This window comes from Stenella coeruleoalba (genome assembly GCF_951394435.1).
Source record: "Stenella coeruleoalba genome assembly, chromosome: 10".
In the NCBI taxonomy this organism is placed as follows: Eukaryota; Metazoa; Chordata; class Mammalia; order Artiodactyla; family Delphinidae; genus Stenella; species Stenella coeruleoalba.
In genome coordinates, this window is record NC_137156.1 from 58,246,657 (window position 1) to 58,271,222 (window position 24,566).

Sequence of the window (24,566 nt, forward strand, 5' to 3'; positions counted from 1 at the left end):
TTCTTCGAAGCAACTTTCATTTCATAGTTAATGTTTCTCATTTTCTTTACTCTTATGATGAGTTCAGACTAGCAAAGTGAAGAGGAGATAAAAAAAACGAGGTGGCTCGTCTGGGCCACAGCATTTATTCAGACTGAGTCAGCGGGAAGTTCGGGGCAGAGGGCTGCCCTCCAGAAGGACTTGGAGGGAAGGCTCGTCACAGTGATACCCAGAGTGCCGACAGACGTTTCCCAATATCACTTCTACTGCCTTTTTCAGCTTGAATCCCCTGTTAGTAGGATGACGGTGAGCTTAGGGGAGGATATGAGATCATGACTTGCTTCTTCAGGGGGAGCCCTGGAGTCAGAAGGCAAGAATTGCTGTCACTTACCCTCACGTGACCCTGGCCACTTACTCATTTACCCCAAGCTTCCGCTGCATCACGTAGGACAGGAAACTGGGTTATCATATCTGAGCAAGGCAATATGTGCAAGTAATGCTTTGCCATTTGCGAAAGGCTCCCCCGCATCCTCTCCCAAGCACATTTAGCTATGAAACACTGCCCACCTTTTGTGGCTGGTTCTGAGTGTCTGACCACCTTGTCCTCATCCAATAGAGGGCAGTGTGGCTGGAGGCCCGGGGGAACTCACCCAGAGACCTCCTGCGTACCTGGGGTGGAAGGGTAATTGTCAGTGAGACAGACTTCCAATGATTAGCCGACAGTTTCCTCATCCGTAAAATGGTGACAACGGCAATTCTCCTCCTTGGCCACTAGAGGGGATAAAAGAGAGAATCCTTGGGCTTAACAAATACACACAGCCATCATCGTGAACAGCATCGGGCAGCTCACCCGTTGGTGCCCCTAACCCTACAGAGAGAGGCCCAAATACCGCAGTGGGCAGTTCCTACAGCCAGCTCTGCTCAGGGAGCCCAGGGGGAGTGCTGTACGCTTGGCACACTCCTTCTAAATAATGCCTCTGCGCTCGGAGTTCATTACGCCAAAGATGACATGTTGGGTAGACCCATGATGGTTTTGGAAGTGTTCTTCTCCAATATCAAAGATTAGGAAGAGAGAGAAAAAAGGATCAAAGTAGAGGCATCCAGTTGATTTATAGCCAAGACAGGCTACACAGTGTTTAGCTATAGTAAAAGCAAAGAAAAATAATGGAGTAAGGAAACATTATACAAATAATGTTGGTAGGAGAGCTGGTCAGCAACACTGAGAAAACATTTTGATGGTCATTAGGTCACGGTGCCACCTTGTCCCTATAAGCGAGCAGGACCCTACGGGGCCTTCTTGGGACAGACCCCGCCCCCATATCCTCTGCTGTAGCTCCTTGTTGAAGTACCTAGGTAACAGTATCTGCTACACGTTTCCTGAGTCGTTTTGCAGATGCGGAAACCCTCACGAAATGGAAGAAATGAACACATCCCCTCCAGAGCCTGGCAGAAACCAGGAAATATGCGCAACAACTTAGTGCCTTTTTACTTCACCTCGCCATCAACCGATCAGAGACTTGTGCATGAGCTGATTACATATCCTGGGACTCCCCTCCCTTGCCTGGCCTTTAAAAAGGCTCTGCTGAAACCCATCGGGGAGTTCGGGCTTCTCGCGCATTAACTGTCCCAGGCTCCTCGTCTGGAGCCTTGCAAGAAACGCTGCACTTTGTTTCAGCAAACCGCGTGTCAGTACGTAGGATTTACTGCGTGCACGTGAGTGGACCCAAGCTTTGGTTCAGTAACATCCCTGTCCGTGTCTTCTGCCACGCAGTGACCCCATCATCCCGACTGAAACATCTCAATGGCTGCATTCCCCTGGCATGCCCAGCCTACAGAGTTCAGCCTCCCCAGAGCTCTTTGGAGTAGGAGTGGCTGGTGCCCCCTCAGTAACGTGTTTCACAGGGCCTGAGCGGGGGGTGTCTTCTGAGCCTGTTTTGGGGACAAGGTGAGGAAGTGGGTGTGCAGGGCACATATGATAAATGCACTCCAACCCGCCGACCTCGCTAAGCCTTGGATGCCTTCCTTCTATGCTATGCCAGGGACGTTCTAGAACCTCACTGAATGTAGAACCATGAAGGCCAACTTTCAGCCAACCAACAAAGCAATCTCTTAGAGCCACTTCCAGCTGCTTGAGGGAACACATTCCATCCAGAATCTATTTCATCCTCCTTAATCTAATTTCCTTAGAATCCATTCCTACCTGTGTTCTTCAGGTTTTCTAAATTAGCAAAATCTTGCAGTTCTTTTGGGGGAACGCCCCTTCTGGCCTCTCCCCACGTCTGTGCTCTGGCGGCCGTGCTCTGGGGACTAGACGCTACCCTGTCCACCTCCTGAAGGTCTAGGCTGAGGCAGGACTCCTGGGCCCCAAATCTTTCTGCTCCCCCACTTACCACCTGTGTTTCTGCCTGTAGAGACAGTTCTCTGGGAAGCGGAATTTGCTGACAGAGATGCTCAACTCGATTTCGGTGTTTTTTGCCAGCGATTTTACTTTGATTTTGAAATTGAAGAATCCTTTCGATCAGGAAGAAGTCCCAGAAGACTGAGTCTTAGGAAATATCCAGAAGCTCTCTGGCCAGACAGGGCTGCTTTGCGGGGTTTCAATATTTACTGTAAAACTCCCACCTTGGTACTCCCTCCAGATGCCGAAGACCTGGAATTGTCATCAGAGACAGACTGTGAGCTCAGGTCTGCTGAGGAAGGTAGCGATGTTCTGGACCAGCTGCGGGCTTCTGGAAATGCTTCTGTGGCCGTAACCACTTTTCACCAAGCCTGACTGTGCCGGGTGGCCCAGTGGCTCCACACATTTCCTGTCCAAGCCTCCCAGTAACCCAGGGAGGGAGGTATCGCTCCCTCTTATGGATCAGGAAGTGGAGACTGGGTCTCACCCACGTGCTTCCCTGACATCCATATGTGCTCCCAATGGCAGTGATGACAAGGCAGGGAGGTTGGTTCTGTCCTCCCCAGATGACAAGACAACAAAGCTGGATGGTGGAGGGGGGTGAGGTGAGGTGAGAAGAGAGAGTGGGCTTCTGGGTCAGTCTGGGGGGATATGACTTGTGCTCTGGCCATGGTCCTCCAGCCCCCAGACACTGGCAGGAAGTGTCGCTCTGCCTCTTCTCACAGACTGGCAGGTTGCCTACTCTCTATTGCTTTTCCAAATTCCCAGGATGCAGAAGGGAGACCAACTCAAGCCATTCCAATTTTACTCCTACTTCAGAAGCACCTCCTTAAATGTTAGCTTTGAAAAGCCTAGAATTGGCAGCAACATGGATCTTTCAGATTATCTAAGAGTTGAGAAACTCATGCTGCTTCTGAAATGTACACGAGGAAGTGCATGAACTTCCAGATGCAAAGCAATCCTCTGTCGAACAGACTCAGTCTCGGGCTCTCGGCCGCCATGTTAGATGCTTTCAGACTAATTACTGACCAGAAGGACACTAAGTTAAAAAAATTTTTAGAACAATTCAACACCAGTATATAAGTGTAATGAGAACTACTTCTTTCTCCAATCATCTTTTAGCAAGTAACTTCAATTCTACATTATTTGAAAATTGTTGGAAATAGTTCCAAATAGTTGGAAAATTTCTCAAAGGTAAGGCTTTGGTGAGAGAGCTGGGACTTTAGGTCAGACAGACCCCGTACGTGTGATCCTTCACTGTGTGGTGTCTTGGGAAAACCATGAGAGTTCAGTCTCCTCATCATATAATGAGGATGGTAACCCCTTCAGAGGGCTGTTGTAGGGATCAAACTAGGTAAGTATGGGGTACAAATGTTATTAACTAACAGTGAGAACAGTTGAGCCCAACACACCTCAGCTTTTATTCTCTTTGCCCTTGGGACTCTGGTCACAGCAAGAGAATTTTCGTACATGTCCTAAGCATTCCTGCAAGAGTTTCCTTCTGATTCAATGTCTTAAAAAAACTGCCTTGGACACAAAACCATTTGGTAACCAGTGATTCAAAAAAACAAGCAAAACACAGGTAAGCACCAAAGTCAAGTTAACAGCCTGGTCCTTGGTACTTGAAGGGAAAACCAATTTAATCTACTAGACTTTGAACACGGAGGCTTCCTTCACGATGATTGCTGGACAGAGTGTTAATTGTTACCTACACAACCGTAAAATTAGTCAGCAACTTCCAGTTAAGCTCCTATGCCAAACAATGAGAGAATTAGCAGAAACTAAATCCTCCCAATCAGGCTGAAGAACAGATGAGAACTAAGGACACGGCATATGTCAGTCATGAGGAAGGTGAGGATTTAAATCCTTGGGGGACAGAATTCTGCCGGTGCTTCTGTCTTTATCCTGCTCTTCTGATACATCCCACAATGCAAAGTTGCAAAGGCAGGGATGTACGGGGAAATGAGAAATCACAGCTCGGCCTGTGGGTTAGCAGTGTCTGGTTTCTGTCGGGATGGAACCCAGCGGGAAGGGGACAGACTCTAAAAGTACAGCTACTGAGACTCGGTTTCAACATCCCAGCTGAACCGCAGCCTTAGACGCCGCAACGCAGCTGCTCACTTTCCTTCCACGGAAATTGCATCTGCTCGACAATGCAACCTACATGCAAAGAAACCCTCCTCCAGGTGGAGGCTGCTTTGAGCCTAATTAACGACAACAGGTCATCTCAACGTGGCAGGCTGATTTTGTTTTGGGTTTACTTTCAATTTGGGTTGTCGTGAACCGAATCCATTGGGAAGGGATTACGGAACACTTCCCCAGCCCTCTCCACACACACAGAGCCTCCCACCCTTCCCCCATCCCTAGTCCTTGCTGCTGGGACTAAATCTACAAGCGTGCAAGTGCCATTAACTGACATTCATCAAAACACTCTCCATTGTTCGCAGACATGAGCGGCCGAGAGGTGGAAATTACTTGGCATTTCATTTTAATCTGTATGGAAGACTTGCCTGACAAAACACATTAAGTGTAAGAATTGCCGGCTTGGGAGTGAAGCTATGTTTATGGCCTGCCCCCATCTTCCTCTGCTAAAGGAACGGCAACGACACTTCCCCCATCCTTCCCTACCTTCTACAGCTTACCTGCCCCTACCCCGCCATCATCATCCACCTTAACACTGAATTTTCCTTGGCGAGTGCAGCTTTTGTTAGCAGTGCCTGCAAAACTGTAATCAACATTCTGTGCCTCTGCAACCAGCATCTGAGATTAAAAACAACAACAACAAAACCCCAACAAACTCTGCCTTTAATAGGGTGTTATCGGTGGCATCTCCCTCGGCGTGCTACCCTGTGGCCACGGAGCTGCAGACCACAAGGCTGTGTGCTTCTCCGGAGACAGACTGTCACCAAACGCCTCTGACAAGGAATGGATGCCAGGCTAACGGATGCGCATAATTACCAAGGGACCCTGATTCCCCCTGCTGCATCCGACGGTTGCCGAATGCAACAGTGTACCTACAGTGCTCGCCATGCTAGCGCGTTTTCTGGGGACCCTCAAGTTTACACTTTTATCGTTCATGGTAATTTCGCACGGTACTGAAAAATAAAAGTAATTAAAGTCTCTCAGGTGTGGAAGCCTGTTTATTTTTCCTCCTTTTTCGGGTCTCTTTCTAGATGAGGAGGCTGTTCTCGGGGTAAGGCACAAGGTGAGCGGTCCACATTTTCTATTGCTGTGGCTGGCCAAGTTCAGACCCAGGGACCCAGGGCAAAGAGAAACGATGGCAGACGTATGGCACAGAGGGTGGGGGGCTATTAGAGGTCAGCAGGGGACCGCAGGGACACCTGGGCTTTGCCCGTTTTATGCCTTCTTTGCTCAGGGGTCTACTGATCGTGCCAACTGGTGCTGCCAGAGCATGGGTGGGGTGGAGAAATCCTGTCTTATGTGTTTTACTGTGATGAAATCTGTGCCCTGGGCCATTCCGGAGTTCTGCTTTTGGAAGAACTTTGGATTTCCAAGCTTTGAAGTATCACAAGCTCCCCCAGGCAGGAAGTTTGACATTTTGGCCTTGCTTTGTTGACCTTGGTGAGGGTTATGCGGGCCATGGTCTCTCCAGGGAGGCCTCTGTTGTCCTCCACCTTGGCTGGAAATACATCAGAGGTGTTCATTTCAGCCCTTTCATTGGGCCTTTGCCGTTTCCAGGATTTGGGGAATCAGGCGATCAGAGCGGAGGAAAGGAGAGGAGACAGGTGCTTCATGTTCTCCCCCAGGGAAGGTACAGGCGTCAAGGCCTCAGCCAGTGCTCCCCTGGAGGGCGCTCCCCCATCCCTTCAAACTGTGAGCCCTGGGTGGGTCTGGCCAGGGCTGCCCGCGCGGTTCTCGTGATGGAGTGAAGACCACAGGAATCCCGAGGTGTGTGCGTGGGGCGGCGGGGAGGAGCGGCACCAGGGGAAACCACTTCAGAGTGATGGAGAAGCCGCCCACCTGGGTGAAAGCCTGTGGCCTGGATGCCGTGGTCCTATCCCACCACAGGCATCAGACCTGCCTTGCTACCTCGCCCCAAGTAAGCATCTTCGGTCAAGTTTTGGTGAAAGCGTATATACGTTTTTTGCAGAGTGTGTGTGCTTTTCCATCATAGACAAGATAGAGCTGCTCACTGCTGAATTCATAACGCGACTATCTCAGGCTGACACCCCAAGAGAAGAATCCATTTTGTTATGAGGGCTTGGAGGCTTGGTACCAGTCACGCCCTGAACAGATCCAGCCCTTCTTTCCTCTCATGCCCCATCCAGGTTACCATGATGCACCTGAAAAATTCATACCTTTGCAGCTCAAAGATGTGACCTTTTGAAAAGATCTGAGAAGAATAACACCCACCCTGCTTTAAGTCATCATTTCAGTCTGTTACCTTTGGATTTGCAAGATAAATACTATAAGAGAGACTTGCATATGGCCCGTTTTTAAGGGCAGATGTGAATGGAATGGTAATTACTTGCTAAGAGTCACAGAGAATCACTGGAATTAACCATGTGGTATAGTCACATCGTGTCTAGAAAGCATAAGCAAGACAACGCTTATTCTACTAAATTTGTTGTGCATAGCTTTGATTCTTTGTCATATAAAAAGTACATTAGGGCTTCCCTGGTGGCGCAGTGGTTGAGAGTCCGCCTGCCAATGCAGGGGACACGGGTTTGAGCCCCAGTCCGGGAGGATCCCACATGCCGCGGAGCGGCTGGGCCCGTGAGCCATGGCCGCTGAGCCTGCGCGTCCGGAGTCTGCGCTCCGCAACGGGAGAGGCCACAACAGTGAGAGGCCCGCGTGTGGCAAAAAAAAAAAAAAAAAGAAGTACATTAAACAAATAATAATGCTCTATTAGCTTCCCTTGGAACAAACGGAAAGTCTTTTTCTTCAGGAAGGTAATTCCACAGATTATCAAATGGAGTCTTGTCCAGTTCCTTGACCCCTGCCTGTAAGATGAGGGCATCCAACTGAGACGACGACTGGAGAAGCTGGGTGATCACCCTCCCCATTTCCCACCGCCTTTCATACTGGCCTGTTTGATTCTCATCACGGTGCTTCCTGCCATCTGGAACTACGTCTTCCTGGCTTTACTTACTAGTACATCACGTGACTCTCCGCGGGAGCATAAGCCCCGTGAGGGTGGGAATCTGGTCAGACCTGTCACCTCTATCTCCAGCTCCAAGAGCAGTGCCTGGCCTAGAGTAGATGCTCAAAGCGTGCTTGTTGAATGAATGAACGAATGAGAAGCAGCGGTACCGTTCCACAGAGCTGACCACGCTCCCTTTGATCTTTGCAATCCCCCTGGCTTTGCACAGAACGGGGCTGAGGAAGCAGTACAGGAGAGTCTCATGGAAGCCGAAGGAGAGCAGGGGAGAACCTAAGCTCTGAATTAATTAAGCTAAGAGCTATAAATCAAGGAGAGGCACCAAGTTGCCATGGTTAAAAACCTCAAGACCCGGGTATCACGGCCTAGGGACGATTGCTGTGGTGCTTCCAGTCTGCATTTTTAAGACCGGAAATAAGTGCAGAAAAACAGGAAGGGAAAGAGTTGTAGAAAACAACGAAGGTGAGGCACCAAGCAAAGAGTCACACAGCCAAGCCCAGAAGAACCGTGTGATTCTGTCCAGGATTTAGAATGTGCGTGTGCCTTTGGGTGTGGGTGAAACTGGCCCACCCCAGTGAAGGCCCTGGAGGACTCAGACACGAACCTCTTCAGTTTCAAGGACAAGAAACAGACCTTTGCCTATTTCTTCTTCCAGATCTTACCACGGGTAAACATAAACTCTCACACGCATGTCACGTATTTCCCACAAAAATTTCTCTTAACCTAACCCATCATTCAAAACCTGGGTGTGGCGTAAGTTTTGACTTGCAGACAAGTAGGCTATAGATTTAATTCCCTGGCCTGAATGTGAACATCCCTTGTAAGTCTTATTCACTGGTTTCTCTGCCTTGCCAGTGATGTCTGCTTGTGATTCCCAGCCCTTCCATTTATCAGCCAACCTTTCTATAGTTAAGCAGCTAAAGTTGGTTATCAGTTTAAAAACTTCACTTGCTAATAACTACTAGTAATAGAAGAACATTACCTAGCTGAAATACTTTTGGTCATGTATGTGGCCTTTTCTTTCATGAGATTTCACATCTCTAAAACACTTAGAAAGGGGAGGGAAAAAAATAGGTTTTGGGCCGAAAGGGTTGCTTTCCTATTTTGGAATGAGTCCCTGGATCCTTTGTTAGGAAATGCCTACTGTGTGCTGAGTGGGGACACGCCAGAGGGCTGAGGTCAGAGCCCTTGGCACGTGGCAGGGCTGCCAGCCACGCCCAACCACAAGCCACGGTCGACCCAGCCACAATTTGGGGTGACAGGGCTCTGAGGTTTGCTAACCATCTTCCGCTGCATGATCCTCTTACGAATTTAGACTATTTAAAAGAGTATCGCAATTAATGATGGAAAAATAGGTCCTCATCTCATCATGAGGAAACGTCAGAAAAACCCCCAATGAGGGACATTCTCTGTTCTCTCTTAATGTGTCAAATGTGACAAAAGAAAGGCTGAGGAGCTGTTTCAGATTACATAAGAGCAAAGAGACATGACACCCAAATGCAAGGGGCGCTACTGGACTGGATCCTGGATGCTCTGAAAAAGAAATTGCTTTCAAGGATAGTATTGAGACAGGTGGCAAAATCGGAACATGGACTGTGATACTCCGTCAATGCAATCAACACATTACAAATACAGCAGCATCAATACAATACTATTATATCCATGTTAAATCTCCTGAATTGGATATTGTATTTGATTATGTTGTCAGGAAATACAAGCTGCAATATTTAAAGATAAACTAACTCTCAAATCGTTTAGGAGAAAAATGTCTGTGTATATAAGTACGTGTATATGTGTGTGCATATATAAATGTCTGTGAGTGTGTGTGTGTATGTGTGTGTGTGTCAGAGAGAGAGGGAGGGAGAAAAGTGATAAAGCAATTACTAATCTGGGTCCAGACTATATAGAATTCATTGTACTATTCTTACAACTCTTTCTTACGTTTTAAATTATTTTATTTTGGAGGGAATAATTTTTCATTTTCTTTTTCACCTTCTCTTTGGAAATATGTCATCTGTAAATACAGGCAACTGTGGGGTGTTTCTTCTCAATTTTTTCAAGGAGGCGGAAAAACGTCATACCTGAAGTAACTGACATCACATTGAACGTCACGGTATTTCTTTAAACTCCAATATTATATAACCCCAGTAATTACTTCATGTACTACACAATCTTAAACTGTTTCTTAATTTTCCATCTTGTTGAAAAGCTGCTTTGGGAGGAAATATATTTTACTTTTATATGGAAATAGATTAAACAGACGGTTTATACATTTTTCCCCTTAGTATCGTGTGGCTTAATTAAAAAGGAAGGGCATTACGTGATTTAAGTCAAAAAAAAAAATTCCTAGTAGTCACTCAAAGCGTCTTCCGGCCCCTGCCCCTACCTGGCAATTTCCGGAGCTAGTGGGGCTGGATGTCTTTGGGAAGCCACCCTACCTCTCATTTATGTCTAGTCATCAAGGGATATTCACTTTCAGCAAGCAAGGTCAACACAAATGTTGCGGATCTGACGCTAAAACATCCTTTCTTCCATTCAAATGGCAGATGATCAAAAGGATACAAGCGAGAATATTTTGCCTGGCACACGGCCTAAAAGTTCTAAATTTATGTATTCTATTTTTGCTTCTTTCTCAAATTGGATTAGTTACTAGGCAACTGAAGTATTTAATTTCATTTGCTAATAGTTACATTTTAATAGAGGCAGCTAGCCTACATGACCGACGCTGCCGATACAAACACAGCCCCGGCTCCAGCCTTGTCGGGCAGTAGTACGCACCCCTTGATTCTGGCTGCAGACAGAAACACTACTCGTATCCTTGCCTTTTACTTATTTGACTTTTAAGTACAGGAACAGGGATGTCTATTTTGGAATTCTTTATAGAAAGGATATTTTAAGTGATTTGTTTTCCTCACTCAAAAAGCTACCTGTTTGACTCGCAGACATAGAGAACAGACTTGTGGTTGCCAAGGGGGAGTGGGGGAGGGATGGACTGGGAGTTTGGGATTAGCAGATGCAAACTACTGTCTATAAAATGGATAAACAACAAGGTCCTCCTGTATAGCACAGGGAACTATATTTAATATCCTGTGATAAACCATACTGGAAAGAATATGCAAAAGTATATATATACACGTGTGTGTGTGTGTGTATATATATATATATAAATATATATATATATATAAAACTGAGTCACTTTGCTGTACAACAGGAATCAACACAGCACTGTAAATCAACTATACTTCAATAAAATTTAAAAAAAACCCAACAAGCCATTAAAGAAAAAAACAAGCTACCTGTTTCTGGCATCCTAAATAAACCCTCTTTTAGATTTCTGGTTCAAGATGGCAGACTGAGCACATATGTTTTCTTCCCCTCAGCAAGAAGGAAAATCAATCCTTAGTAGCACTGAAAGGGCACCATCAGTGACACAGACATACTGGTAGGTGGGACAGGTTGATAGAAAACCTGGAGTGGGGAAAACTGCTACCCCAAACAAGCCCAGCACAGCAGCAGGCTCGGTGGAGTCTTCTCAAGGCTGTGTTGAACCCCTCCAAATTCAGGGAGAGGGCAGACCACGGGGGCACTTAGGAGGGAAATGAGTTACAAGATAGGCTCTAAATAACCTGGACCAACATGTCCTCCCCCTTCCCCCAGTGTGCAGAAGGCTGGATGCAGTGTGTTGTGAACGTAGCTCTTAAAGAAGGCTGGGAATTGGCCAGGGTAGGGGCTACCCTCCTGGATTCTGAGTCTAGAACATCAGGTAGGGAGTACGAAGCTCCTCAGCAGGCAGAGTCGAGGGTAAGGAGAGGAAAATAGAAACATGAGCTGCACAGAAGTCAGCTATGGGAAACTGCTTCACCTCAAGGCAAAGCTTCCCTGCGGGGCCCCATGAGGGTTCCCAGCTGGCCTGCCTGCTCTCTTCCTAAATGCCTTAAAGGGAAATCTGCTGTTACGCCCCCCACAAACTGACTTAGGGTCTTAGCCATCCCTCCCATTCAGAAGAGGGATCTGCAGTGGAAACCAAGCATATGACTGCTGAGGAAACACGTGACGGTTACCAGCACCAATCCACAACTTTCTGCATATTAAAGAACTAGGAGATATTTGAGGAAATATTTTCCATACGAAAACAACCTGAACTGGCCTCCAATGCAGAGAATAGAACACACACACACACACACACACACACACACACACACACACACACACACTATTGTCATCTTTAGAGGGATACGGCACTGAGAAAACCCAGAGTAGGCTGTTGTGAAAATGGAGCCATTGAGAGCAAGAAAGAGTCCTCGGAAGCTAAAAACTGGTAAAAATTTGCTCAAGATTTTGTCTCGTGGGAAGGGTAGGTTACAAATTCTGATTTAAATTACATTTTCCTATAAGTGATGAGAGTTTGATGCTCTGCTTTCAACAACTAAAGAAGAATAGGACGTAGAAATTCCAAAACACCAAAGGAAAAAAAAAAAAGAAAAAACATTATGAGTACAACAATATAGAAAAGGGAGGCATGTTAAGTAGGAAATGAAAATAAATGACAGGGATAAGTTCAAACATACCAATATTTATAATAAATACAAACAGTTTAATTTTCCTATTAAAAGACAGACTTTGTGACGGGAAATACTTAGAACTGAGCTTTATGTTATTTACAAAAGACTTAAAATGGCACAAAACAGAATGACTGGAGATAAACCTAATATATGTTATCAAAAAGAAAGCCAAAAAATTCAGTCTTAATATTAGATAAAAATAGAATTCAAGGTCAAAAGCAAAGGGACTATTTTACATGGATTAAAGATACAATCTAGAAGATAATAGTCACAAAGCTTTATCACTGAACACCGCAGCATGGAATTATGTAACAAGGGTTAGAAATGCAAGCAGAAACTATTAAATCCATGATCATGGTGGGAAACTTTAGCACGTCCTTCTCAGAAAGTGATAGATCAAGTAGACAAAAAAAATAGGTAAGGATACAGATGATTTGAATACACAATCATCAAGCTAGATGAATTTCAAATTTAAACTCAGTTCCCAACTAACAGACAGCGTATGTTTAAATTTTCATGGAGCAGTTAAAAAATCTGACCAATTATTTGGCCACAAATAAAATCTCAATAAAACTCCTGGAAGAGAAAGAGTACAGGCCTCTTGGAACTCTAACCCAAGAATTAATTTATAAAAGAAAATCAAGCAGAGGGGGAAGGGAAAGTTGGGGCAAAGTGAGAGTAACGTCGACATATAGACACTACCGAATGTAAGATAGCTAGCTAGTGGGAAGCAGCCGCATAGCACAGGGAGATCAGCTCGGTGCTTTGTGACCACCTAGAGAAGTGGGATAGGGAGGGTGGGAGGGAGACGCAAGAGGGAGGGGAAATGGGGATATATGTATGCATATGGCTAATTCACTTTGTTGTACAACAGAAACTAGCACAGCATTGTGAAGCGATACGCTCCAATAAAGATGTATTTAAAAAAAAGAAATAAAAATAAATTGGAGACCACGTAGCAATGAATGATCATGACAGCACTCAGCTCAAAATCAAAGAGGGACTCCACGTTTTACGTGCATTTGGAAAACGAGAAAGATTAAAACTGCACTAAACAATCATCTCAAGAAATTGTTTAAAAAGAGCTCAACAAAGTAGAAGAAAGGGAATCAATAAAGATAAAAACAGAAACTGATGAAACAGAAAACAAACAAGTCAGTTTCATCATTAAAACCAAAAGATGTTTATAAAGACCAACCAAAGAGACCAGACTGGGGGCGGGGGGGGAAGTAAACAAAATAAAATTAGGACTAATAAAGAGAATAAAACTATAGATGTGGATTTCATTTCAAAATTATTAGAGAATATATATGCAAATCCCAATAGATTAAAAAAATAAATTTGAAAATAGAAATAAAATGATTTTCTAGGAACATATAAATGACTACAATGACTCAGTAAGAGGCAGGAAACCTGAAAAGACCAGTAACTATAGGAAAAGAAAATTGAAAAGGTAGTCAAAGTTTACCTCTTCCACCTCCAACCCCATCAACCAGGTCCCAGGACCAGATGGTTTTACTACTCACTCCTTCTTTTTTCTCACTTTTAACACCTTTAAAGTTTAAAGTACATGTTAATTCCTGTGCTAGACTGCTGTGGAATGTCGAAAATATGTAAAGATTCTCAATTTCTTCTACAAACCTAGTATAACCTAGATACCAAAAATGGATAGGATGGCACGAACACAGCAAAGTACAGACCAGCAACTCAAAGTGCCTATGAAAGTCAGACAGGACATTGAATAAAAAGAAATATAATATTTAATAGGAAATGTAGTAGGGATCAGAAGCACAATTTTATTAATGCATACGTGAGCAAAAATCCTAAATACGGTAACCAATCAAAATTAGTAGTGACAAAAAAAAAAGTAAAAAAAAGAAAAATTAGTAGTGTCTTAAAAGAGTAATACACCATGACCTGGCAGTGTTTGTCCTATGAATGCAAGGAAGACTCAACATCAGAAAAATTTATTATTATAATTCTATTATTAATAGATCGGAGGAGAAAATCACATGATCATCTTGGTAAATTCAGTAAAGGCATTTAATAAAACTGCACATCCATTCTTAATAAAAGTTCTTAATAAGTTCAGAGAAAACATTGATAAAGGATATAAACAGAAACCTACAGAACAATCTACTTAACCCTGAAAGATTAGAAGCAAGAAGGATGGATGCCTGTCATTGTCACTGCTCTTCCACATTACACCGCTGGTCTTGGGCAAGGCAGTGATGGAATAGGAAGTGAGGTGTAAATTTTGGAAAAGAAGAGAAGAAAACACAGTTCTTTTCAAAGTATGTGACTGTTACCCTCCAAAATCCAAAACCATCATTTGAAAATGACTAGAACTATTAAAATTGTTCAGTAAGGATCTCTTTATCTGTACCTCTATATCTCTACATCATGGAGATAGAGATATGAAAAGTGGAGAGAAGAAAGGAGACTGGCTAGGGACGTTGGGTGCCGAAGAACGACATGGTGGTGAGTTTCCCGGGTTGTCTTTTTGCCTCATATATTCCAGACTTGGAGTTGAAGAAGCCAACAACTTGGAAATGTCAATAGGTACAGACAAACATATTATAAAAAAAGCTGCTCTTTACAGCCAAAGGACCAGAAAGGGGTATCCTAGCAAGACAGAAAACTTTTAGACAGTAACCGATCTACTCTAGCCAAACATTGCAGAAAAAACTGGGACCCCACTCCAACCAGCAAAGACCAGGTGGGAAACCTAGGCTTTCAACCAGGCCAGGCTGTGCTAGGTACCCCCAATATACCCCACCTCCACCCCTGCTAGAGCAGTGTCAGAAGAGGCTGAGTAGGGAGCCTGAACTTTCATTACCACCCATTAATAATGAAGTACACCTCTTCCTCCATGCTGGGGTGGAGTCAGGGGAGGCCTTGTGGAAGGCAAGGACTTTCAGCAGGGGTAATGAGGCAAGCTACTCTCCCCAAACTGAGGTGTCAGTGCTGGCCATATGAAGAGCAACAAAAGGCACTCATATCCTTCCCAGACAGGTGATATCAGGTTTAGTGGGGAGTTGACACCTCCACTGCTGCCCAGAAGGAGCTCCTTCTTCCTTTGGGTATCAACAACAGAGGCTGAAAGGGAAACCTGGACTTCTACAATCACCTGGCAGTAGCGAGGTGATGCCATTCCTTCCCCTGCTGGAGCAGTGTTAAAAGTAGTCACCTAAAACAGAAAAAGCTTTGAATAAGATTCTGAGTCTCATAAAACCCAAAGTGTCCTGGTCTCAATCTAAACTCACTTATACCAAGAAGCAGGAAAATTTCAATTTGAATAATAGATAGATAGATCGATCAATGCCAACACTGAGATAACAGACATGTTAGGATTATCTAACAAAGATTTTAAAGCAGCCATCGTAAAAATGCTTCAATGAGCAATTAGGAACACTCTTGAAACAAAAAAAGAACAGTCTCAGTAAAGAAACAGACCTATAAAGAATAATAACCTAATGGAAATTTTAGAACTGCACAATACATTAATTGAAATAGAAAGCTCAGTGGATGGGCTCAACAGCAGAATGGAGGGGACAGAGGAAAGAATTTCTCATCTGAAACCAGGGAGGTCAAGTAGAAAGCGGCACAACATTTTTCAAGTGCGTTTCAAAGAACTGCCAACCCAAAATGCTATACCAGTGAAAATATTCTTCAGGAATTAAGGGCAAATCAAAGCATTCTCAGATGAAGGAAAACTAAGAGAATTTGTTATCGATCCTATAAGAATGGATAAAGGAAGTTCTCTAAACACGTAAGAAATGAAAATGAAGGAAACTTGGAATTAGGATGAAAAAAATGGAAGTAAAAATATGGGGAAATACATTATCCCTCTCCTCCTGAATGTTCTAAATTATGTTTGATGGTTGAAAAAATTATAGCACTGTCTGATGGGTTCTAAATGTAGGTAGAGGAAATATTTAAGACAATTATAAACAGGGGAGGGTAAAAGGATATAAAGGGAAGTTAGGTTTTTATATGTCACTCAGACTGGTAAAATGCTGATACCAACAGATGATAAATTACATATATACACAAGTACACACATATACATACATACATACAAGCTTGTAATACCTAGACAATCCACTAAAAAATCTATACAAAAACACACTCACAAACACTATAGATAAATCAAATGGAATTCTAAAAAAATGTTCAAGTAACCCACAGGAAGACAAGAGAAAGAAAACAGATGAAAAAGAGAGGGAGAAAGTACAAGCAGAAAGGAAACAAAATGGCCAACTTGAGCCCTAACATATCAATAATTACATTAAATGTAAATGATCTAAATATACTAATTGAAAGTCAAAGATTGGCTGAGTGGATAAAAGAACATGACCCAACTATATGCTGTCTACAAGGAACTCCCTTCAAATATAATGTTAAAGACAGGTTAATAGTAAAAGGATGGAAAAAGATATATTATGCAATCATTAATCAAAAGCTAGCAGGAGTAGTTATACTGATATCAGGTAAAGTAGGCTTCAGATTACCAGAGACAGAGATGAATATTACATAACATCAGAAGGGTCAATCAATCAAAAAAACATAGAAAATCTTAAATGTGTGTGCACCAAACAACAGAGCTGCAAATATGATAACCAAAACCTGACAGAACTGAAAGAAGATACAGAGAAATCCACCATCAGAGTTGGAGACTTCAACATCCCTTTCTCAAAAGTTGATAGAAAAACTAGACAGAAATAAGCAAGCGTATCGAGGAACTCAACATCATCATCTACCAATAGGAACTAATCAACGTTTACAGAACACTCCACCTGACAGCAGCAGAATGCGCATTCTTTTCAAATGCTCTCGGAAGTATTCAAAGAAAAACAATACCTAGAGCCAAACGTCAACAAACTGAAAAAACAAAACAAAACAGAAACCATACAGAGTATGTTTGTGACCACAATGGAATCAAACTAGAAATATTGTAAATAACAAAAAGATAACTGAACGTTCTCTAAACACTTAGAAACTAAAGACTTCTAAGCGATCCATGGTTGAAAGAGGAAGCCTCAAGGGAAATAAAATACATAGAACTTAATTAAAATGGAAATACAACATATTAAAATCTGTGAGACACAGCTAAAGCAGTGCCAAAAGAAAATTTTTTAGCACTAAATGCTTATTTTAGAAAAGAGGAAAAGTCTCAAATAATCTAAGCTTCTACCTCAAGAACCTAGAAAAAGAGCAAAATAAACCCGAAGCAAGAAGAATAAAGGACATAATAAAGAGCAGAAACCAGTGAAATTGAAAATAGAAAAATAAAGAAATGAGAAACAAAGTCTGATTCTTTGAAAAAACTTAGTAACATTGACAAATCTCTAACAACACTGATAAAACAAAAAAGAAAGAAAACACAAACTACAAATATCATGAATTAAAACAGAGGCTATTACTACATACCCTGAAGATATCAAAAGGATAAGGAATTACTATGAATAAATCTACACACATAAATTTGACAACTTAGATAAAATGAACCAATTCCTCAAAAAATACAAACTACCACAAACTCACCCAATATAAAGTAGATCATTTGAATGGCCGTATAAGTATTAAAGAAATTGAATTTGTAATTTTAAATCTCCCAAAGAAGAAATTTCCTGGCCCACGTGGTTTCCTAGGAGAAGTCTACCAAGGAAGAATTAACAACAACTGTATATATTCTCTTCCAGTAAATAGAAGAGGAGGAAACATTTCTCATCTTATGAAGCCAATATTATCCTAATACCAAAACCAGGCAGGGACAATATGAAAAAGAAAACTAGAGATCAATAGCCTTCACAGAAATAGATGCAAAACTCCTTAACAAAATATTAGCAAATAGAATTCAACAATATATAAAGTAATTATACACCATGACCAAGTGGGGGCTTATTCTAGGGGTACAAGCCAGTTCAACATTCAAATATCAATCAACGTAATCCACCATATTAACAGGCTAAAGAAGGAAATTACAAGATCATATCAATCAGTGCATAAAAAGTATCTGTCAAAATTCAACACCCATTCAAGATAGAAACACTTGGAAAAATAGGAACAGAGGGGAACTTCCTCAACTTGAAAAACGGCATCTACAGATTGTTGTAGAGTTAACATACTTCATGGTGAAAGACTGAATGCTTTCCACAGACATGAAACAAGGCAAGGATGTCTGCTTTCACAACTCCTGTTCAACACAGCACTGGAAGTTCTAGCCAGTGCACTAAGGCAAGAAAAAAGAAATTTATAAAGAACAGAAGGTAAGAAATAAAACTCTATTTCTAGGTAACATGAGATTACGCACAAAATCCCAATCAATCTAAAAACAAAACAAAAGAAAAATGAACAAATAACTCCTGGAACTCCTAAGGAATTTCAGCAAGGTCACAGAATACTAGATAAATATAATAAATATACAAAAATCAATTGTATTATTATATGCTAGCAATGAACATGTGAACACCAAATTTAAAAATATAATACCATTTACAATTGCTCAAAAAAAAAGAGAAATACATATTAATCTAACAAAACCTGTACAGAACTTGCGTGCTGAATACCACAAAATGCTAATGAAAGAAATCAAAGATCTAAATAAATGGAGAGACATACTATGTTTATGAATTTGAAAATTCAACATAGTGAAGATGTCAATTCTGCCCAAGTTGATATAGGTTTAATGTAATTCTTTACAAAATCCCTCTACTTTGTAGCTCTAGACAAGATTATCCTAAAATTTTTATATAAAGGCAAAGGTAGTAGAATAGCTAAAACAATTGTGAAAAAGAATAAAGTAAGGATCACTCTGCCTGATTTCAGGACTTACTGTAGAGCTATTCTATGGTATTGGCAGAAGGAGAGACACAGAGAGCAATGGAAAGAATAGAGAACCCAGAAATAATTCTACATTACTGCCTTACTGATTTTTGACAAAGGTGCAAAAGTAATTCAGTGGAGGAAGGATGGCTTTTTTTAGCAAATGATGCTGGAACAGCTGGACACCCACAGCTAAAATAATCAACCCCCTGAACTTAAACCTCACATCTTACACAATAATTAACTCAAAAGGAAAGACAGACTTAAATATAAAATGTAAAACTATCAAACTTAGAAAAAAACATGGGAGAAAATCTTTGGGATCTAGGGCTAGGCAAAGAATCCTTAGATATGACGTGACACCATAAAAGAAAAACAAAGTTGATGATTGGACTTTAACAAAATAAAAACCTTGTGTTATATAGGCTGGGAGAAAATATCTGGAAGCCACATATTCCACAAAGGAGCATTATCTAGAATATACAAGGAAATCTAAACTCAATATTAAAATCTCAAACAATCCAATTAGAAGGTGGGCAAGAGACATGAACAGACAGACATTTCACTGAAGAGGATGCAAAGATAGCAAATAAGCACAGGAAAAAACGTTCAACTCAACCATCCATTAGAGAAATGCAAATTGAGACCATGATGAGCTATCACTACACACCTATTAGTCCAGATGAAATTAAAACTTGTGACAGCACAAGATGCTGGAGAGGGTATGGGGACGTCGCTCATACATTGCCTATGGGAATGTGAAACGGTACAGATGCTTTGGAAAACAGTGTGGTGGTTCCTTCAAAAAATAAACACATATTTGCTGTATGACCCAGCAATTGTACTCCTGGGCATTTGTCCCGGAAAAATTAAAACTTATGTTCACACGAAAACCTGTACACACAATTGTTCGTAACAGCTTTACTTACAATAACCCTGAACTGGAAACAACCAGAATGTCGCCACATAGGTAAATGGCTAGACAAACTCTGGCCCATCCATACCATGGAACACCACTCCACAGTAAAAAGGAACTAGCTAATCAAAACTACCATGAGGTATCACCTCACACTGGTCAGAATGGCCATCATCAAGAAACCTACAAACAGTAAGTGCTGGAGAGGGTGTGGAGAAAAGGGAACCCTCTTGCACTGTTGGTGGGAATGTAAATGGATACAGCCACTACGGAGAACAGTACGGAGGTTCCTTAAAGAACTAAAAATAGAACTATCATATGACCCAGCAATCCCACTACTGGGCATATACCCTGAGAAAACCATAATTCAAAAAGAGTCATATACCACAATGTTCATTGCAGCACTATTTACAATAGCCAGGACACGGAAGCAACCTAAGTGTCCATCGACAGATGAATGGATAAAGAAGATGTGGCACGTATATACAATGGAATATTACTCAGCCATAAAAAGAAACGAAATTGAGTTATTTGTAGTGAGGTGGATGGACCTAGAGTCTGTCATACAGACTGAAGTAAGTTAGAAAAACAAATACCGTAGGCTAACACATGCATATGGAATCTAAAAAAAAAAAAAAAGATTCTGATGAACCTAGGGACAGGACAGGAATAAAGATGCAGACACAGAGAATGGACTTGAGGACACAGGGAGGGGGAAGCATAAGCTGGGACGAAGTGAGAGCACGGCACTGACATGTATACACTACCAAATGTAAAATAGGTAGCTAGTGGGAAGCAGCTGCACTGCACAGGGAGATCAGCTCGGTGCTTTGTGACCACCTAGAGGGGTGGGATAGGGAGGGTGGGAGGGAGATGCAAGAAGGAGGGGATATGGGGATGTATGTGTACATATAGCTGATTCACTCTGTTATACAGCAGAAACTAACACAACATTGTAAAGCAATTATACTCCAATAAAGATGTTTAAAAAAAAAAGGAACTAGCTATTGATACAACAACTTGGATAGATCTCAAGGACATGATGCTGAGTGAAAAAAAAAAGCCAATTAGAAAAAGTCACATACAATATGACTCCATTTATATAATGTCCTCAAAATGACAAAATTGCAGAGATAGAGAACAGGTTGCCAAAGTTAGAGAGGGTGAGGGGAGAGGGGTGTGTGTGACTATATAGGGGTAGCATGAAGATCTTCATAACGATGAACAAGTCTTCGTCTTAAGTGTGGTGACGGTTACACAAATCTACAAATGCAATTCCATATGGTTGGTTTAGATAACGTCCTATGATATTGGGGGAAACTGGATAAAGGATGTACAGGACCTCTCTATACTAGCTTTGCAACTTTCTGTGAATCTATGATTATTCTGAAAAAAAGAGGGGTTTTAAAAAAATCACTAAAGGTTAAAATATAAGCTATCCAAAACCAGGGACTGCGACAATTCTTGCATGTTGTATCTTAAGCACCTAAACATTGCCTTGTCTATAGTAGGTGCTCAATTAATATTGGGGAACTGGCTGAATACTCATTTATGAGAGTCCCATCTTTGGTTTCTGTTTGTAAAGGCACATGATTATAAATGGCAAATGGTGGTTATTTCCAGAGATGGGGAGAGATGAAGCAGGGAGGACGTGAGGAAAGGGAGATCTTCTAAACAATGCAGAAAAACACAGAGTAGAAGTCCGTTTTCCACTCATTTCTACCTCCATCATTGTAAAAGAGGATCTTTCTCATCTTAACGATTTTTAAAAACTGTAATATGTGCTTATCCTAAAAAAGCAAATAAATACATATATAAAGAAATATCCCCCATGTCTTCCTTCTACTGTCCTGACAGACGGCAAGTGGAGTAGTCTTGTGGCAAAAACACAGGACAGTGAGTGAGTTACGGCAGCAACCAGGCCAGGGGGCACCATAGTGTTTTCCAGCTATAGTTATCTCCCTGCTTTCCAGGCTGTCTCTGAATACACACTGGTCAAATTCAGGGTGGAAAATGCATGTTACATATGAAACAAGTCCAGGTAACTTAAAATATTCATGAATTCTTAGAATAGAAAAATTATATTATGTAAATAACATCTACCCATTTGAGAATCCTTCTCTCTTCCCAACACCCCTTGCCTTTCTGTCTTGACGCACAGCGCAAGGCATTTTTAAAGCACCGACTTGAGTGATAGTGGTCTTTCAACCAATTAATTGCCCTCTGCAGGGGGTGATGTAAATTCCCCTTACCATCAGGGAAGAAGCACTGAAATGTTATTTGTTATATTATGAATTTCCCTTTTAACTTCTGTTCTTCTGCTAGATCATGGCTTAAATGTGCCTATTTTCGGGCAGCCTCGTACCCAAGTACAAAAAGGCCGCAGCAGACAGTGAACCCTTAATTAAATAACATTTTAATTTTACATTATATCATATAGTACTTCAGGCTTTTCAGCGTGTATTCACCTACGTCTCTTTGAAACCACATAATAGCCCTGTGAGGTAGGCAGTATAAAACAATTTCAAGAAATGAAATATTATACCTAACATTTCACGTTCAGAGAGTGCATGAGTCAGAAACTGAGCCAGAGATTTCGGCCTCCCATTATCCCAAGCTTTTATGTGTTCTAGAAGGCGTACTGGTGGGGAAATAAACACATTATTGGTTACAGCCTTATGAAAAAGGAATGCCTAATTGCAATGACTGTTTCGCTTTGTTCTTCCTGTTTCACATAATGCCTCGACTTTACACCTGTTCTTCTCTCCTCAGATGTAAATTTTAAAAATTGTCAGATATTTATTAAAGCCCTACTTGTACGAATTTAGAGACCCAATATTCTAGTGCTAGAAGGGCTCAACTCACTTTCTATAGAAATACTGCTGGGAAAATTCTAGAATAAAGGAATCTTCTCCCATGCCCCCGCATCTTTAACTTTTAAAAATTACAACCTTTTCAAAAGCAAAGCCAGAGCACATCCTTGCTTTTAGAAAAAAATCTGGTGAAGTACAACAAAATAACTACAATGAAATTGTGATGTCTTAGTGACTACTGTCAAGCAACCGCATAGCACAGGGAGATCAGCTCCGTACTTTGTGACCACCTAGAGGGGTGGGATAGGGAGGGTGGGAGGGAGGGAGATGCAAGAGGGAAGAGCTATGGGAACATACGTATATGTATAACTGAATCACTTTGTTATAAAGCAGAAACTAACACACCATTGTAAAGCGATTATACCCCAATAAAGATGTAAAAAAAAAAAAAAAAAAGCCAGCAGATTTACTAAGCTGGACAAAAGTGTAAAGGTCACATACTGCTTCAAGCTTTAAACGATCTTCTTGGTGAGAAACGTGACTATTAAAGGTTGTGTCAGCCGTGGAGGAAAAATGGAGCTGGCAAAATGACATGTGTCACACATACAAAAATCAGTGGTGAAACTATAGCAAATCTGGAGATTCTGCTAAATAAGTGGGACTAGGAGGCAGGGCAGGCGTTATTCTGAATGACACCTTCCCCAGAGCTGTCTCGGGAGGTGCCCCGAGATCAGTGGCTCTCAAACTTGGCTGCACAGCGGATTCCAGGGGCCTGTTTGAAAATGCACAGCTGCCTCTGTCCCTCTGCCAGTTAGTCGGTTTAATTAGTGTGGGGCTGGTCCTGGGAGAGGGTTTTATAAAAGCCCTCGCCTCTAGACACTATTGATTGCGCGTCTTTTCCATACGCCTCCACCCTGTGCCTGGCCCTGAGGTGACTGCAAACCTGGGGCCCCTGGAGAGTTGACAACATGGGAGCCGGAGGGCCAGGCTTCCCAGGAGGAGCAAAATGCACTGTGAAGCAGCTTGGGGAGCCCCGCACACTCCCTGGGGTTCAGCGTGCCTCTCGTATCTCTGGGTTATAACTCCGTGATCTTGAAGCAAAGTGGAAACCAGGTGATGTCCACTGTGTCTCGTGAGCGGCCAGCTGCAGGGTGGGAAATGTGCTAAAAGTGGGATCCTTGTGGTTTCTTTTTAATTTTTAGAGACCCCCCCCTTTCATCTTCCTTTGTAAGAAAAAAAAAAAAAGAACATGACCGTTGACAAGGGTTAGTAATTCATCACTACCCAATCTGGATTTGGGAAAATCAGCCTTATAATTAATCGGCCAAGAATCACATTTTCCCACGTTGACTGGCAAGAACATTTCCAGCGTCACAGCTTAGACACCTTTCTTTAAAAAAAAAAAAAAAGTGACTCAGGATTAAGGGAGGAAACCATCCCTTTCTCTTGCTACCACTGGGAGTGAATTCTGACACTTTTGGTCCAAGAAGCAAAACACTGTGAACACCCCAGACTAAATAAGGTACAGTTTGCTGAACAGAAAGACACACGGAGAAAGGCAGTTAAACCATCACAGCTATGCATAAAAGGCTGCTGGAAAAATGTGCCTCGAGAGGCAAACTTTTTAGGCCTGGCCCAAGGAGGAACAGGAGATGAAGACCAAGGACCCAACTGCAGCAAGAGCACGGCGAGTCACATAACGTCGGCATCATACGGCTTAATTATGCAAGAGGGAGCAATTAAGCTTTTGATTAGGGCCTTCAAATACAAAGGCAGAAATCACCAAAGCTTTCATCTCTCCCGTGCTTTTTTCCCTCCCCTCTTCTCGGGCCTTTATTAAGAAACAGATAAGCAGAGAAATGCTGCGATCCTGACCGGTACCATTCCGGCTGGCCACTCGCCTTGGGAGCTGCCCTCGCGTCTGTCTGATTGGCTGAAGACCCACGGA

At 42.3% G+C, this 24,566-nt stretch overlaps 1 long non-coding RNA gene across 1 annotated transcript in view; it reads right to left on the minus strand.

Annotated features, from left to right (window-relative positions):
* Positions 1 to 647: 647 nt before the first annotated feature.
* Positions 648 to 24,566, minus strand: part of LOC307192727 — a 112,205-nt gene continuing 88,286 nt past the window's right edge. The window contains exon 3 of the long non-coding RNA XR_013830166.1: positions 648 to 750. This is a non-coding gene — a long non-coding RNA (uncharacterized lncRNA). The remainder of the gene's footprint in view (positions 751 to 24,566) is intronic.